This window comes from Xenopus tropicalis, chromosome 2, assembly GCF_000004195.4.
Source record: "Xenopus tropicalis strain Nigerian chromosome 2, UCB_Xtro_10.0, whole genome shotgun sequence".
Classification (NCBI taxonomy): Eukaryota; Metazoa; Chordata; class Amphibia; order Anura; family Pipidae; genus Xenopus; species Xenopus tropicalis.
This window is the reverse complement of record NC_030678.2, coordinates 112,695,864-112,708,671: the sequence shown is the minus strand read 5'-3', so window position 1 is coordinate 112,708,671 and position 12,808 is coordinate 112,695,864.

Sequence of the window (12,808 nt, the reverse complement as noted above, 5' to 3'; positions counted from 1 at the left end):
AAAGTAGTAACAATACCTGTAACCCCTACTATAAATATAAGGATGGAAGGAGGTAACTTAACGAGTTCTGTGAACTGTATGAAATCAGTTCACATTTTTATATGGGACTCCTATATGACTAAATAATCTAATATTTTATAGCAATAATATATCATTTCATATGCTCATTTGTTCTTTTTCTTTCATAAGGAAACATTTGCTCTCTGTTCTGCTGTAAATCCAGCTTTTCAACACGAAGATTTAAAGTAGAACCAAACCCATGCTTTAACAATAAGGCACAATCTCCATGCTTTCTCTCCAATCACACCAAGCATGTGCAAGGGACGCAAGGAACAGACTCCAGGCTTTTTGTCTGCTGAGGTCAGTAACCCCCCAAAAAAGATTAAATCATTGGTAACTTAACCGTTTAAGTGCCAGCCGAATTCGTCATTTCAGTTCCCCCCAGTGCCAGGCGTTTTTTAAGCATTTTGTACTCATTCACTTTAACAATGTTTTTTGGTAGGAAAACCTCCATGAAACTAGGGAAATTATATATCGTTTTTTTCGTCACTAATTGGGCTTTGACATACATACCAAATTTTATAACTTTTCTGAAGATATGATGTGTATTTTGGGTGAAATATGTAAAAAAAAAAATTATGAAAAATTTCTGTATATTTTGAGGTTTTTTTCCATAGAAAAGTAAATTTTACACACTTTTTTTTGTTGTTTGTAAAAGCCCTGATACTCCCAAGTTCAACGATACCAAATATGTGGTGGTACCCCACAGTTCCTGTCCAGAAGTAACCCCCAAACTAAAGCAATACTTTGTACAATATCACACCAGAACAAAGCGTAAAAAGCACTTGTAACAGTTATAACTTATATGTAAATCTAAAATATCCCCTCATGTTTGGTATCTTTAGAAACTACAGACCTTCAGGTTTCTAGGTGCAATGTAGTTTTCACTCAAAAGCCAAATACCTTTTGTCAGTGCATTGTGAAATTTGGAGCTTTTTTTGACATTTTTTTTTTTCTAAAACATAAACTTGGACGCATGATCAAATGTGGATTTGACAAAAAAAAATCTCATAAAAATTTTCTAACAAAGGCAAATTTGAAAGACAAACTTCTCATGAATAAAATGATGCCCCATATGTATGGGTGCACATAAAGACATGGGCACCAAACACTCCAAAGCAGGGGCAATGCACAAGGGCAATTACAGCTAAAAATGTGGGTGCTGTGCTCTATGTGCACTACCTGCAGTTTTTCAGTGTTAACCCCCCCTACTTGTGAAATAACCCCCACAAACTATATATTTCTGAAAAGTGCACACCTTCAGCTATTCAGAGACACCACTCTTCTCTTTCTACATGGAAAATTGTGGCCGCAGTCCCTTGCAGAAGTCAGCGCTTTGGTCAGAAATCAAGGAAAAAACAGATAAAAAACCTAGATTTCTCCCCAAAATCTCCATGGCAACTACCAAAAACTTACTAAACATCAATCTGCAAGTTCCCCTGAATAAAACGATACCCCATATGTATGGGTGCACATAAAGACGTGGCCACCAAATGCCCCAAAACAGGGGCAATGCATAAGGGCAATTTCAGTTGATATTTTGGGGGCTGCGCTCTATGTGCACTTCCTGCAGTTTTTCAGTGTTAACCCCCCCTACCTGTGAAATAACCCTCACAAAATATATATTTCTGAAAAGTGCACACCTTCAGCTATTCAGAGACACCACTCTTCTCTTTCTACATGGAAAATTGTGGCCGCAGTCCCTTGCAGAAGTCAGCGCTTTGGTCAGAAATCAAGGAAAAAACAGATAAAAACCCTAGATTTCTCCCCAAAATCTCCATGGCAACTACCAAAAACTTACTAAACATCAATCTGCAAGTTCCCCTGAATAAAATGATACCCCATATGTATGGGTGCACATAAAGACGTGGCCACCAAATGCCCCAAAACAGGGGCAATGCATAAGGGCAATTTCAGTTGATATTTTGGGGGCTGCGCTCTATGTGCACTTCCTGCAGTTTTTCAGTGTTAACCCCCCCTACCTGTGAAATAACCCTCACAAAATATATATTTCTGAAAAGTGCACACCTTCAGCTATTCAGAGACGCCACTCTCCTCTTTCTATATGGAAAATTGTGGCCGCAGTACCTTGCAGAAGTCAGCGCTTTGGTCAGAAATCAAGGAAAAACCAGATACAAACCTAGATTTCTCCCCAAAATCTCCATGGCAACTACCAAAAACTTACTAAACATCAATCTGCAAGTTCCCCTGAATAAAACGATACGCCATATGTATGGGTGCACATAAAGATGCAACCACCAAATGCCCCAAAACAGCAATGCATAATATGTGCACATCTCAAAGTTTTTCAGACAAAATTGCCCCTTACCTGTGAAAAAACCTATATAAACTATACATTGATTAAAAATAGACAACTTCAGCTATTTAGAGACACCATTCTTGGTTTTCTACAGGCAAAATTGTGGATGCAGTTCCCTATACAAGCTGGACTTTAGTCTGAAAAAAAATATAAAGTTAGATTTCTCCCCAAAATCTCAATGGCAACTATCAAAAAACTTGCTCAGTATCAATTACCAAGTTACCCTGAATAAAATTACACCCCATATGTCTGGTTGCACATAAGTACATGGCCGCCAAACCTGAAAATGCATAATATTGGGGCTGCACTCTATGCACCCCTTGCAGTTTTTTACTTTAACCCCCCCATCTGTACAGTTACCCCCCCAAATAAACCCCTAAATTGTACTTTACTCACCTATTTCTGTTTAGCGGAGCATCTTTGATTTGAGTTCCATCTTTCCTGTGGTGTTATGATACCAGTTTTTTGCTTCTTCCTACACTACTTTAGAAATGACAAAACCACATTTAGAAGGATATTTGCCAAAAATCCATAGTAATTTGGCCCATAAATGATGCAAGTGTCCTTAGAAGTTGCACTAAAGGTTAGGAATTTAGGTGCCAACAATAAAGCTTGGGGCATTAGCATCAGAGATAAAATTATGTGCACCATTATGTGCTGTGCAGCAGTCACCAGTGGCACACCAGTATTACACAAAGTTTTTATATTTAGAGAGCCACTGCAACTTGTGTAACCTAACCAGAACATACAGTAGATATTCAATTTGTACTACAAGCACAAAAAACCGTAATGTATCTGTCATCCTGTGCTCAAGAACCTTTGCAAAAAACTTAAGGCCTACACTTACAGTAGTTAAATGCTGCCCAGAAATACAAAGTAATATACAAAACTATGCACAGATAACTGCGCTGACAGGCAAGCTTTTGAGGTGCCAGTAAAAGGACTCGTGGCATCAGCTTTAGAGATAAAAACATCTCATTGATTCATCACACACCACAAGTTTTATCATGCGCCCTGTCAGTCACCCAGCACCTCAGTTCGCTATACCAACAGCACAATATAAGTCCTACCCCATAACCAAAGAAACACTGCAACTAGCCTGAATAACCATAGCTCAAACACAAAAATCTGAATGCCCAAGAACAAGTCTAAACAACCACAAGCTACAAGCACACTTTGTTTTTCCGACAACCTGTGCAAAAAACAAAATCACACACCATAAATCCCTACTTTACTAAAAAAAAACTTTTGCCAATAATATGACACACCTTACCAAACTTTTCATCACATATATCAATAATCTAGTTATAAGTAAAGTACGGACCTGCCAGAATAGATAAACTCAATAAATAAAAAACAGCGTCACTTTGCCAGCACAGCTAAGTTTGGAGTCCTGCAACCTTGTGCATAAAAACCTAGAACATGCCAAGTCCACTATTCTGATATGCTAAATCCTTATTCCACCAACAAACCCAGAGAACCATAACCTACCTATAAAAACACAAAATTCAAGTCCTCTCATAGTGTACCACAGTATGGTACACTTCAAAACATGGGTGGAAACACAAAGCAGGCTTGCTAGGACACTTGGGACAATAATACCGGACATCTCGCCTAACACCCTTGGAACGGCAAACCTTACATTTTCTCTGGGCATATCTTTTATTAGGTGTTGGTGGAATTTGTGCTATAAAATGCTTACCCACCGTTCGGGCAACATTGTCGTTACCTGGCATGTCAAGAACCTCCTCTACATCACCAAACAACAAAGCAGGGAGCAACTGCAGCAAATAATTGTAATAAGACAATCTGGGGCCTGGTACTGCCGCCTTGTAAACGACATAAGAATTATAAAGGGCCATTTGGATCATATAAATTGCTGCTTTTTTGTACCAGGCCCTGGTTTTTCGGGTGGCATTATAATAATTTTGTATTTGGTCGGATTTATCAACACCACCCGTATGCTTACTATATTCTTTACTACACAGGGGCTTTGTTTTTGAGGGCCTACCGCCACTTATGTGTTGGACAATTATGGTCTCATCGTGGATAGTAGTAAGCATAAAAACAACTTTGGTGTCTGAATATTTTATGGCCAAGAGCTCATTGCTTCTTAGAGCATGTACTTCTCCACGCTTCAGTTTCTTATCCAGCAATTGCCTGGGCAGTCCTTTGCGGTTACGGTTGACTGTGCCGCAGGCTGGGGTGTCCAAAGAATTTAGGGCTGCTTTCACAGAGTTTGTAAAATTTCATCCCATAGCGAGAACGCTTACTTGGGATATATTGGCGAAATCTTAGGCGCCCTTTGAAGAGCAAAAGGGACTCATCTACATTTTGGGAGGGGGTGTAAACCTCTGCGAAGCGCTGAGACAGGCTATCTATAAGGGGCCTCAATTTATAAAGCCTGTCATAACCGGGCTCATTAGGGGCAACAGCCGTTGTGTTGTCGTTAAAGTGAAGAAACCGCAATAAAATTTGATAACGGTTTCTTGGCATAACGGCTGAAAAAAGAGGGATGGAAAGGACTGTATTGGTATCCCAGTAGGAAGCTAAAGAATTACGTTCTACGAGTCCCATTGCCAATGTAAGAGCCAGGAATCTTTTTATTTCGTTTATATGTGTGGGATACCATGCCTGGGCTCTTGAAAAACCCGGTAAAGGGTTGCTGGCAAGATACTGCTCAGCATACAAATTTGTGTAACGGACCATGTCCTGTAGGATGGCCTCTGTAATATAGAGATTAAAAAAATCTATAATTTCAAAATTAGTGGTGTCCACATTGAGGCCAGGGACTGCAGTGAAAGGGGGAATTTCAGGGACATAATTACAGGGAGGCCCCCACGCAGGCTCTCCAACTGCTGCATCAGTGCTACCCTCTTCTACATCCATGGGTACATCTCGGGCACTACCACCAGCCTCTGCCTCTTCAGCAGTAAGCGTGCCACCACTACTAACCTCTGCGCTAACCGTGTCACTATCGTCTATCGCTGATTCCTCAGTAGAGTTGTCAGATGGCACATACTCAGACTCAGAATCGCTAAATTCCTCTGAGCTGGAGTCCATGCAATACCTAGCAGCTTCCTCGGTGCTGTAAAACCGTTTGGCCATTGTGCCAGAAATATACCGACAACTGCAAATCTAGCAATCAGCAGGCAAAGTCAAAACAAGCAAGCAAAAAAAAGCAAGCAAGACACTTGGAACACTTGTAATAGGAGAAGCTAGAAAAAAAAAACTCACTGTAACCTTTTGATAAACTCAAGCCAGCAAGAGATGACCAGGAGTTAACCTTTGGCAATAGAAACTACCAGAACAATCTGAACTTAGCACCTCTGGACCTTTCTAGAAAAACTGAAATCAAATGGAATAAAACCACTAAAAGCAATCAAAGAACAATAATTGCAATGAAATCAGTGGTCAGAGCCCTGGATCCACCAATGTCACTGCAAAAGCAACCTTTTTTGGGGCACTAAACACACAATAAAGAACAATGCAAAGATAAAACACCATAAAATCAGTAAAATCCAATAAAACCACCTAAACCAACAGAAGAACAATAATTGCAATGAAATCAGTGGTCAGAGCCCTGGATCCACCAATGTCACTGCAAAAGCAACCTTTTTGGGGCACTAAATACACAATAAAGAACAATGCAAAGATAAAACACAATAAAATCAGTAAAATCCAATAAAACCACCCAAACCAACAGAAGAACAATTATTGCAATTATATCAGTGGCCAGAGCCCTGGATTCACCAACGTCACTGCAAATTCAGCACCCAATAGCAATAAAAAAGTTACAATGCAATAGAATAATTAAAAAACAGAAATCAATTATGAAAATGCCAAAAAAACACTAAAATGCAACCAAATAAATCAGATAATTATAGAGCAAGATCAGAAATAAAGTTTTAGTAAAAAAAAAAGTGCCAAAGAAAGCAAAGAAAGAAAGAAAAGAAAAGAAAGAAGGAAAAAAAAAAAGAAAAGTGTAAGTGTGTGTGTAAGTGTATGTGTGTGCTTGGGAAAGTTGTAAATAAGAGTGTATGTGTGCAAAAGTGTAATAATGACAAAGATAGAAGAAGAAATGCAAAAAAAAAAATTTTTTTTCGACAGTTCAGATAGAAATAAGCAAAATAAACAGTGGTTAGAGAGTTGTAGTTCAGCTCACACCAAGCAGGCAGGCAATCAGGGCGACCAATCTGGCAGGAAGGCAGCAGGGGAGCTCCAGCAGTCACATGTGCGCAGCAGGAGTGAATGAGCCGACAGAAGGCGGCGATATTTAAAGGGACAGCAGTGGACACGTCATCATCACGTGCCCACTGCTGTCATTGGCTGGCGACGCGATCGGGGGACCGGATCGTTAAGTATGACCGTCCGTGCTCGTTGCCTAGGGGGTTGTGAAGGGTTTACAAGCACTGCGCTGCTTTAAAAGCGAGCGCAGCGCTTGTAAACCCGATGTTGCTGTAGGACGTAGATTCTACGTAGATTCTACGTCCTGTGGCACTTAGGTACTTTAGTACCCAGGACGTAGAATCTACGTCCTATGGCATTAAAAGGGTTAAAGGTCAACTGCCTCTTTGTTTTGTTATTCTTTAGCCTGTTGTGTTTTGTTTTCTTGATACAGATTTCAAAAGATACTTCCTTACTTGGTAAATCTTCTGTCCTCTTGCCGCAATTTACATTTTGTTCACTTACCTTAGTGGGTAAATCTTCTGTCCTCTTGCCGCAAGTTACATTTTGTTCACTTACCTAAGTGGGTAAATCTTCTGTCCTCTTGCCGCAAGTTACATTTTGTTCACTTACCTTAGTGGGTAAATCTTCTGTCCTCTTGCCGCAATTTACATTTTTTTCACTTACCTTAGTGGGTAAATCTTCTGTCCTCTTGCCGCAATTTACATTTTGTTCACTTACCTTAGTGGGTAAATCTTCTGTCCTCTTGCCGCAATTTACATTTTGTTCACTTACCTTAGTGGGTAAATCTTCTGTCCTCTTGCCGCAATTTACATTACCGCAATTTACATTACCGCAAATCTTCTGTCCTCTTGGGTAAATCTTCTGTCCTCTTGCCGCAAGTTACATTTTGTTCACTTACCTTAGTGGGTAAATCTTCTGTCCTCTTGCCGCAAGTTACATTTTGTTCACTTACCTTAGTGGGTAAATCTTCTGTCCTCTTGCCGCAAGTTACATTTTGTTTACTTACCTTAGTGGGTAAATCTTCTGTCCTCTTGCCGCAATTTACATTTTGTTCACTTACCTTACTGGGTAAATCTTCTGTCCTCTTGCCGCAAGTTACATTTTGTTTACTTACCTTAGTGGGTAAATCTTCTGTCCTCTTGCCGCAATTTACATTTTGTTCACTTACCTTAGTGGGTAAATCTTCTGTCCTCTTGCCGCAAGTTACATTTTGTTCACTTACCTTAGTGGGTAAATCTTCTGTCCTCTTGCCGCAATTTACATTTTGTTCACTTACCTTACTGGGTAAATCTTCTGTCCTCTTGCCGCAAGTTACATTTTGTTCACTTACCTTAGTGGGTAAATCTTCTGTCCTCTTGCCGCAATTTACATTTTGTTCACTTACCTTAGTGGGTAAATCTTCTGTCCTCTTGCCGCAAGTTACATTTTGTCCACTTACCTTAGTGGGTAAATCTTCTGTCCTCTTGCCACAAGTTACATTTTGTTCACTTACCTTAGTGGGTAAATCTTCTGTCCTCTTGCCGCAATTTACATTTTGTTCACTTACCTTAGTGGGTAAATCTTCTGTCCTCTTGCCGCAAGTTACATTTTGTTCACTTACCTTAGTGGGTAAATCTTCTGTCCTCTTGCCGCAAGTTACATTTTGTTCACTTACCTTAGTGGGTAAATCTTCTGTCCTCTTGCCGCAATTTACATTTTGTTCACTTACCTTACTGGGTAAATCTTCTGTCCTCTTGCCGCAAGTTACATTTTGTTCACTTACCTTAGTGGGTAAATCTTCTGTCCTCTTGCCGCAAGTTACATTTTGTTCACTTACCTTAGTGGGTAAATCTTCTGTCCTCTTGCCGCAATTTACATTTTGTTCACTTACCTTAGTGGGTAAATCTTCTGTCCTCTTGCCGCAATTTACATTTTGTTCACTTACCATACTTGGTAAATCTTCTGTCCTCTTGCCGCAATTTACATTTTGTTCACTTACCATACTTGGTAAATCTTCTGTCCTCTTGCCGCAATTTACATTTTGTTCACTTACCATACTTGGTAAATCTTCTGTCCTCTTGCCGCAATTTACATTTTTTTCACTTACCTTAGTGGGTAAATCTTCTGTCCTCTTGCCGCAATTTACATTTTGTTCACTTACCTTACTTGGTAAATCTTCTGTCCTCTTGCCGCAATTTACATTTTTTTCACTTACCTTAGTGGGTAAATCTTCTGTCCTCTTGCCGCAATTTACATTTTGTTCACTTACCTTAGTGGGTAAATCTTCTGTCCTCTTGCTGCAATTTACATTTTGTTCACTTACCTTACTTGGTAAATCTTCTGTCCTCTTGCCGCAATTTACATTTTTTTCACTTACCTTAGTGGGTAAATCTTCTGTCCTCTTGCCGCAATTTACATTTTTTCACTTACCTTAGTGGGTAAATCTTCTGTCCTCTTGCCACAATTTACATTTTTTCACTTACCTTAGTGGGTAAATCTTCTGTCCTCTTGCCGCAATTTACATTTTTTCACTTACCTTAGTGGGTAAATCTTCTGTCCTCGTGCCGCAATTTACATTTTTTCACTTACCTTAGTGGGTAAATCTTCTGTCCTCTTGCCGCAATTTACATTTTGTTCACTTACCTTAGTGGGTAAATCTTCTGTCCTCTTGCCGCAAGTTACATTTTGTCCACTTACCTTAGTGGGTAAATCTTCTGTCCTCTTGCCACAAGTTACATTTTGTTCACTTACCTTAGTGGGTAAATCTTCTGTCCTCTTGCCGCAATTTACATTTTGTTCACTTACCTTACTGGGTAAATCTTCTGTCCTCTTGCCACAAGTTACATTTTGTTCACTTACCTTAGTGGGTAAATCTTCTGTCCTCTTGCCGCAAGTTACATTTTGTTCACTTACCTTAGTGGGTAAATCTTCTGTCCTCTTGCCGCAAGTTACATTTTGTTCACTTACCTTAGTGAGTAAATCTTCTGTCCTCTTGCCGCAATTTACATTTTGTTCACTTACCTTACTTGGTAAATCTTCTGTTCTCTTGCTGCAAGTTACATTTTTTCACTTACCGTACTTGGTAAATCTTCTGTCCTCTTGCCGCAATTTACATTTTGTTCACTTACCTTAGTGGGTAAATCTTCTGTCCTCTTGCCGCAATTTACATTTTGTTCACTTACCATACTTGGTAAATCTTCTGTCCTCTTGCCGCAATTTACATTTTGTTCACTTACCATACTTGGTAAATCTTCTGTCCTCTTGCCGCAATTTACATTTTGTTCACTTACCTTACTTGGTAAATCTTCTGTTCTCTTGCTGCAAGTTACATTTTTTCACTTACCGTACTTGGTAAATCTTCTGTCCTCTTGCCGCAATTTACATTTTGTTCACTTACCTTACTGGGTAAATCTTCTGTCCTCTTGCCGCAATTTACATTTTGTTCACTTACCATACTTGGTAAATCTTCTGTCCTCTTGCCGCAATTTACATTTTGTTCACTTACCATACTTGGTAAATCTTCTGTCCTCTTGCCGCAATTTACATTTTTTTCACTTACCTTAGTGGGTAAATCTTCTGTCCTCTTGCCGCAATTTACATTTTGTTCACTTACCTTAGTGGGTAAATCTTCTGTCCTCTTGCTGCAATTTACATTTTGTTCACTTACCTTACTTGGTAAATCTTCTGTCCTCTTGCCGCAATTTACATTTTTTTCACTTACCTTAGTGGGTAAATCTTCTGTCCTCTTGCCGCAATTTACATTTTTTCACTTACCTTAGTGGGTAAATCTTCTGTCCTCTTGCCACAATTTACATTTTTTCACTTACCTTAGTGGGTAAATCTTCTGTCCTCTTGCCGCAATTTACATTTTGTTCACTTACCTTAGTGGGTAAATCTTCTGTCCTCTTGCCGCAATTTACATTTTTTCACTTACCTTAGTGGGTAAATCTTCTGTCCTCTTGCCGCAATTTACATTTTTTTCACTTACCTTAGTGGGTAAATCTTCTGTCCTCTTGCCGCAAGTTACATTTTGTTCACTTACCTTACTTGGTAAATCTTCTGTCCTTTTGCCGCAATTTACATTTTGTTCACTTACCTTACTTAGTAAATCTTCTGTCCTCTTGCCGCAATTTACATTTTGTTCACTTACCTTACTTGGTAAATCTTCTGTCCTCTTGCCGCAATTTACATTTTGTTCACTTACCTTACTTGGTAAATCTTCTGTTCTCTTGCTGCAAGTTACATTTTTTCACTTACCGTACTTGGTAAATCTTCTGTTCTCTTGCCGCAAGTTAAATTTTTTTCACTTACCTTTGTGGGTAAATCTTCTGTCCTCTTGCAGGAAGTTAAATTTTTTTCACTTACCTTAGTGGGTAAATCTTCTGTCCTCTTGCTGCAATTTACATTTTTTCACTTACCTTAGTGGGTAAATCTTCTGTCCTCTTGCCGCAATTTACATTTTGTTCACTTACCTTAGTGGGTAAATCTTCTGTCCTCTTGCCGCAATTTACATTTTGTTCACTTACCTTAGTGGGTAAATCTTCTGTCCTCTTGCTGCAAGTTACATTTTGTTCACTTACCTTAGTGGGTAAATCTTCTGTCCTCTTGCCGCAATTTACATTTTGTTCACTTACCTTACTTGGTAAATCTTCTGTCCTCTTGCCGCAATTTACATTTTGTTCACTTACCGTACTTGGTAAATCTTCTGTCCTCTTGCCGCAATTTACATTTTTTTCACTTACCTTAGTGGGTAAATCTTCTGTCCTCTTGCCGCAATTTACATTTTTTTCACTTACCTTAGTGGGTAAATCTTCTGTCCTCTTGCCGCAATTTACATTTTGTTCACTTACCGTACTTGGTAAATCTTCTGTCCTCTTGCCGCAATTTACATTTTTTTCACTTACCTTAGTGGGTAAATCTTCTGTCCTCTTGCCGCAATTTACATTTTTTTCACTTACCTTAGTGGGTAAATCTTCTGTCCTCTTGCCGCAATTTACATTTTTTCAATTACCTTAGTGGGTAAATCTTTCTGTCCTCTTGCGCAATTTACATTTTGTTCACTTACCTTAGTGGGTAATCTTCTGTCCTCTTGCCGCAATTTACATTTTGTTCACTTACCATACTTGGTAAAATCTTCTGTCCTCTTGCCGCAATTTACATTTTGTTCACTTACCTTACTTAGTAAATCTTCTGTCCTCTTGCCGCAATTTACATTTTGTTCGCTTACCTTACTTGGTAAATCTTCTGTCCTCTTGCCGCAATTTACATTTTGTTCACTTACCTTACTTGGTAATCTTCTGTTCTCTTGCTGCAAGTTACATTTTTTCACTTACCGTACTTGGTAAATCTTCTGTTCTCTTGCGCAAGTTAAATTTTTTCACTTACCTTTGTGGGTAAATTTCTGTCCTCTTGCAGGAAGTTACAATTTTTTTGCAACTTTAACCTTAGTGGGTAAATCTTCTGTCCTCTTGCCGCAATTTACATTTTGTTCACTTACCTTAGTGGGTTAAATCTTCTGTCCTCTTGCCGCAATTTACATTTTTTCACTTACCTTAGTGGGTAAAATCTTCTGTCCTCTTGCCGCAAATTTTACATTTTTTTCACTTACCTTAGTGGGTAAATCTTCTGTCCTCTTGCCGCAAGTTACATTTGTTTCACTTACCTTACTTGGTAAATCTTCTGTCCTTTTGCCGCAATTTACATTTTGTTTCACTTACCTTACTTAGTAAATCTTCTGTCCTCTTGCCGCAATTTACATTTTGTTCACTTACCTTACTTGGTAAATCTTCTGTCCTCTTGCCGCAATTTACATTTTGTTCACTTACCTTACTTGGTAAATCTTCTGTTCTCTTGCTGCAAGTTACATTTTTTCACTTACCGTACTTGGTAAATCTTCTGTTCTCTTGCCGCAAGTTAAATTTTTTTCACTTACCTTTGTGGGTAAATCTTCTGTCCTCTTGCCGCAATTTACATTTTTTTCACTTACCTTAGTGGGTAAATCTTCTGTCCTCTTGCCGCAATTTACATTTTTTCACTTACCTTAGTGGGTAAATCTTCTGTCCTCTTGCCGCAATTTACATTTTGTTCACTTACCTTAGTGGGTAAATCTTCTGTCCTCTTGCCGCAATTTACATTTTGTTCACTTACCTTAGTGGGTAAATCTTCTGTCCTCTTGCCGCAATTTACATTTTGTTCACTTACCTTAGTGGGTAAATCTTCTGTCCTCTTGCCGCAATTTACATTTTGTTCACTTACCTT